The following is a 6070-nucleotide window of genomic DNA, read 5'->3' as shown; positions in this document are numbered from 1 at the left end:
GCTGCAAGCTCTGGTGGATCACAAGGGACGTTTCACCAACGTCAACGTGGGATGGCCGGGAAAGGTACATGACGCTCGCACCTTCAGGAACTCTGGTCTGTTTCAAAAGCTTCAAGAAGGGACTTTATTCCCAGACCAGAAAATAACTGTTGGTGATGTTGAAATGCCTATATGTATCCTTGGGGACCCAGCCTACCCCTTAATGCCATGGCTCATGAAGCCGTACACAGGCAGCCTGGACAGCAGTCAGGAGCTGTTCAACTACAGGCTGAGCAAGTGCAGAATGGTGGTAGAATGTGCATTTGGACGTTTAAAGGCGCGCTGGCGCAGTTTACTGACTCGCTTAGACCTCAGCGAAACCAATATTCCCACTGTTATTACTGCTTGCTGTGTGCTCCACAATATCTGTGAGAGTAAGGGGGAGACGTTTATGGCGGGGTGGGAGGTTGAGGCAAATCGCCTGGCTGCTGGTTACGCGCAGCCAGACACCAGGGCGGTTAGAAGAGCACAGGAGGGTGCGGTACGCATCAGAGAGGCTTTGAAAACCAGTTTCATGACTAGCCAGGCTACGGTGTGAAAGTTCTGTTTGTTTCTCCTTGATGAAACCCCCCGCCCCTTGGTTCACTCTACTTCCTTGTAAGCTAACCACCCTCCCCTCCTCCCTTTGATCACCTCTTGCAGAGGCAATAAAGTCATTGTTGCTTCACATTCATGCATTCTTTATTCATTCATCACACAAATAGGGGGATGACTACCAAGGTAGCCCAGGAGGGGTGGTGGAGGAGGGAAGGAAAATGCCACACAGCACTTTAAAAGTTTACAACTTTAAAATTTATTGAATGACAGCCTTCTTTTTTTGGGCAATCCTCTGTGGTGGAGTGGCTGGTTGGCCGGTGGCCACCCCACCGCGTTCTTGGGTGTCTGGGTGTGGAGGCTATGGAACTTGGGGAGGAGGGCGGTTGGTTACACAGGGGCTGTAGTGGCAGTCTGTGCTCCAGCTGCCTTTGCTGCAGCTCAACCATACACTGGAGCATACTGGTTTGGTCCTCCAGCAGCCTCAGCATTGAATCCTGCCTCCTCTCATCACGCTGCCGCCACATTCGAGCTTCAGCCCTCTCCTCAGCCCGCCACTTACTCTCTTCAGCCCGCCACTTACTCTCTTCAGCCCGCCACCTCTCCTCCTGGTCATTTTGTGCTTTCCTGCAGTCTGACATTATTTGCCTCCACGCATTCGTCTGTGCTCTGTCAGTGTGGGAGGACAGCATGAGCTCGGAGAACATTTCATCTCGAGTGCGTTTTTTTTTCTTTCTAATCTTCACTAGCCTCTGGGAAGGAGAAGATCCTGTGATCATTGAAACACATGCAACTGGTGGAGAAAAGAAAAGGGACAGCGGTATTTAAAAAGACACATTTTATAAAACACTGGCTACACTCTTTCAGGGTAAACCTTGCTGTTAACATTACATACATAGCACATGTGCTTTCGTTACAAGGTCGCATTTTGCCTCCCCCCTCCCTGTGGCTAACAGCGGGGAACATTTCTGTTCAGCCGCAGGCAAACAGCCCAGCAGGAATGGGCTCCTCTGAGTGTCCCCTGAAGAAAAGCACCCTATTTCAACCAGGTGACCATGGATTATATCTCACTCTCCTGAGGATAACACACGAACGGATGTTGCTTGAACGCCAGCAAACATACACTGCAATGCTTTGTTGTACAATGATTCCCGAGTACGTGTTACTGGCCTGGAGTGGTAAAGTGTCCTACCATGAAGGACGCAATAAGTCTGCCCTCCCCAGAAACCTTTTGCAAAGGCTTTGGGAGTATATCCAGGAGAGCCGCGAATGCCAGGGCAAAGTAATCCTTTCACATGCTTGCTTTTAAACCATGTATAGTATTTTAAAAGGTACACTCACCGGAGGTCCCTTCTCCGCCTGCTGGGTCCAGGAGGCAGCCTTGGGTGGGTTCAGGGGGTACTGGCTCCAGGTCCAGGGTGAGAAACAGTTCCTGGCTGTCGGGAAAACCGGTTTCTCCGCTTGCTTGCTGTGAGCTATCTACAACCTCGTCATCATCATCATCTTCTTAGTCCCCAAAACCTGCTTCCGTATTGCCTCCATCTCCATTGAAGGAGTCAAACAACACGGCTGGGGTAGTGGTGGCTGAACCCCCTAAAATGGCATGCAGCTCATCATAGAAGCGGCATGTTTGGGGCTCTGACCCGGAGCGGCCGTTCGCCTCTCTGGTTTTCTGGTAGGCTTGCCTCAGCTCCTTCAGTTTCACGCGGCACTGCTTCGGGTCCCTGTTATGGCCTCTGTCCTTCATGCCCTGGGAGATCTTGACAAAGGTTTTGGCATTTCGAAAACTGGAACGGAGTTCTGATAGCACGGATTCCTCTCCCCATACAGCGATCAGATCCCGTACCTCCCGTTCGGTCCATGCTGGAGCTCTTTTGCGATTCTGAGACTCCATCATGGTCACCTCTGCTGATGAGCTCTGCATGGTCACCTGCAGCTTGCCACGCTGGCCAAACAGGAAATGAGATTCAAAAGTTCGCGGTTCTTTTCCTGTCTACCTGGCCAGTGCATCTGAGTTGAGAGTGCTGTCCAGAGCGGTCAAAATGGAGCACTCTGGGATAGCTCCCGGAGGCCAATACCGTCGAATTGTGTCCACAGTACCCCAAATTCGACCCGGCAAGGCCGATTTAAGCGCTAATCCACTTGTCAGGGGTGGAGTAAGGAAATCGATTTTAAGAGCCCTTTAAGTCGAAATAAAGGGCTTCATCGTGTGGACGGGTGCAGGTTTACATCGATTTAATGCTGCTAAATTTGACCTAAAGTCTTAGTGTAGACCAGGGCTAAGTTCTAAGACTCCATTGCTGTTCTGTTCCCAGCAAAAGCATCACACAGACAGACAGAGCCTTTGTTTCTTCCCCCCTTCCAGCTCTGAAAGTATCTTGTCTCCTCATTGGTCATTTTGGTCAGGTGCCAGCGAAGTTATCCTAGCTTTTTAACCCTTTACAGGTGAAAGGGTTTTTCCTCTGGCCAGGAGGGATTTTAAAGGTGATTACCCTTCCCTTTATATTTATGACAGGTGTGATGCTGTATGAAATATGGGGAACACTTTGTGATATTTTTCAGCCATGTTAGTCTGTATCCGCAAAAAGAACAGGAGTACTTGTGGCATCTTAGCGACTAGCAAATTTATTATTTCATGGGCTACAGCCCACTTCATCGGATGCAGAGAATGGAACATATAGTAAGATATATATACATACAGATAATTAGTTAAGATGAGCTATTATCAGCAGGAGAAAAAAAACTTTTGTAGTGATAATCAAAATGGCCCATTTAGACAGTTGACAAGAAGGTGTGAGGATACAAGTACTCCTGTTCTTTTTGTGATATTGATATAAAATTACAAGGAATCTGACAGATATGCCATGTAAGGTATCTTTGAAAATGTTATGATTTGCCAAGTATGAAGATCTAGTTTATATGTTTGTATCACTTTTGTATTGTGAGTTATAGATATGCATGATATATCTGTTTCAAAACTTATGCTGTGTTTCTGGCTAACACCCCCAGATAGACTGGCATCAGCACTGCCTAGCCTGTTTGATGGCCCATCAAGGGTCATCAGCTATACAATGAACCCATTGAAAAAGCCAGGGACTACACCAGGGGTGGCCAGCCTGAGCCCAAGGAGCCAGACTTTACCAATGTACATTGCCAAAGAGCCACAGTAATACATCAGCAGCCCCAGCCAATCAGCTCCTGCCCCTGCTCCCAGTGCCTCCCACCCACCAGCAGCCCCGCCGAATCAGTGCCTCCCCCTCCATCAGCTGTTTTGTGGTGTGGAGGAGGCTCTGGAGGGGAAGGAGGAGCAAGGGCACAGCAGGCTCAGGAGAGGGGGCAGGAAGGGGTGGAGTGGGGGCAAGGCCTGTGGCAGAGCCAGGGGTTGACCAGCAAGCACCTCCCAGCACATTGGAAAGCTGGCGCCTGTAGCTCCAGCCCTGTAGCCGGTGCCTATACAAGGAGCCACATATTAGCTTCTGAAGAGCTGCATGTGGCTCCGGAGCCACAGGTTGGCCACCCTTGGACTACACCTTACAAGTCAGCAAGCCACGCAGGGGCTTGAACTCTATGGACAGAAATCTAAGGCTTCTCCATGCCATGTGCTAGGCAGCTTGTGTTTGAAACAAAGAAAGCACAAGCCGCATGGCAAAAGACTATAAAAGGCAGCTGCACCTTCTCTACAAATGAAGCTCTGAACCAAGGACTGAATGACCCATCCAAGCTGTGCATGCGTTCCAGAGGGACTTTCAAGCCAGCAAACTCACCAATACTACTAAGAACCAGATATATGGACTTTGAAGTATGTATCTGACTGCTTCACCATTTAATAACTCTCTTCTTATTCTTTTTTTTCTTTATACTCTTTAGTTTTAGACACCAAAGGATTGGCTGCCAGCATGGTATTTTGGGTAAATTCCAAACTAGTATTGACCTGGTAACATGGCTGGCCTTTTGGGGTTAGAACATTTTGTATATGAGAGCAGCCCTTTTAAACAACTTCTCACTGTACTGGACCTAGGTGCTGACTGGGGGCCAGAGAACTGGAATGCAATAAAGGGGGCTGTGTGATTTTTTTTTTTTTTTGCTCTCGATAACCAGTGTGGTGGACCAGAATCACAGTTTGTGACTGGTTGCAGAGTTTAACTTCAGTGTTAACCATCAGTTTTGGGAGTATCTGCTCTCCCTTTTGCAGCCTGCCCTGCCCTTGACATTTTCAGTGAGGGCTGCCCTGGCACCCTGGGTCACATAAGGATTGATGCCTTCCTTCCAAGGGCTCAGGGTGTAAAAGGGTGCGGTGCATAAATTGACTGGTTGATGCCTTGAGCCCTCCATAGGGTATAGGCCGGGTGCTGTAGATTGTGTGAGTAACACTGCCTTCCCCTCATTCACCCCCACAAGCCTGGGGCACGATAAGTCCCTGTGCACACATCCCCACCCCAGCTCTCCTGAAACCTGGCCTTGTCCCCTCTATGGACACTGGCCCTTCAGCCCCAGCTCCCCTCTTCTAAGAGCTGAGGGAAGGCTGGGTTGGGCATAGGCAGCCCCCAAGCTGGGCCATAGGGAAGTGATGATGCCCAGGCCTGGCAGAAAGGATGGCATGTGCCAGCCCAGCTCCACTCAGGAGAAACCACTAGCACAGCTCAACTTTGGGGGTTGTTTATTAGAGCAGCTGGGTGCAGATCTAGCAAATGCACGATGCATGCCCCTGCGGGGACGGGCAGAACAAAGGTCAGATCCCCAAGGGCACAGTGACTTGGAGGTAACAGCATGGCTGGCTGCAGCCCAAGACCCACGTCCTACTCAGCCCAGCCCAGTCACGTGCAGCCAAGCAAGCACGTAGGAAGGATTGACCCAGGGGGAGGGCACTAGGCTGGCATTCAGGAGAGCAGGGCTCATGTCCCAGCTCTGCTAAAAACTCCTTACGTGACCCAGGGCAAGTCTCTCTGGACCTCGGTTCCCAGCTGGATGCTGGGGCCAGCCGCTCCCAGGGTGGGTGAGAGGTTACATGCAGAGGAGGCTGGAAGGTGCTCAGCTACTCCAGCCCCCTTGAAGAGAACATGGGGAGAGGCCAGGCTGTTCATCTCCTGCTACTGCACAGGCCTGGCTCGCTGACGAGGGAGAGATGGGCACTGCCCTGAATACCAGGGAAAGTGGCAGTCATGCTATTGCCCCATGTCTGGTGCCAGCACTGTCCACTGCACCTCCGGGGAGAGTTAATGGCACAAAGTGGGGCTCAGTTGCTGCAGGGGTTCCCAAGACACACCCCATCCCCTGCTTTTTTGAGCAGCCCGGTGAGCCCTTGAACTAGCCCACACCCCAGCGTTACGAAGGGACTGGGTGCTCGGGAGCAGAGCATGGGGCTGCTGGGAGTTTTGCCCAGAACAGCAGCACTGGAGGGGAGAGAGACAAACCCCAGCCCCTGTGGCTTTTAGGTAGCACCTTCCACAGCACAGCCACATGGATGCCACCTGTGCCCACAGGCAATAGCAATCAAACA

Source organism: Natator depressus, chromosome 7 (genome assembly GCF_965152275.1).
Source record: "Natator depressus isolate rNatDep1 chromosome 7, rNatDep2.hap1, whole genome shotgun sequence".
In the NCBI taxonomy this organism is placed as follows: domain Eukaryota; kingdom Metazoa; phylum Chordata; order Testudines; family Cheloniidae; genus Natator; species Natator depressus.
This window is presented reverse-complemented; position numbering follows the sequence as displayed.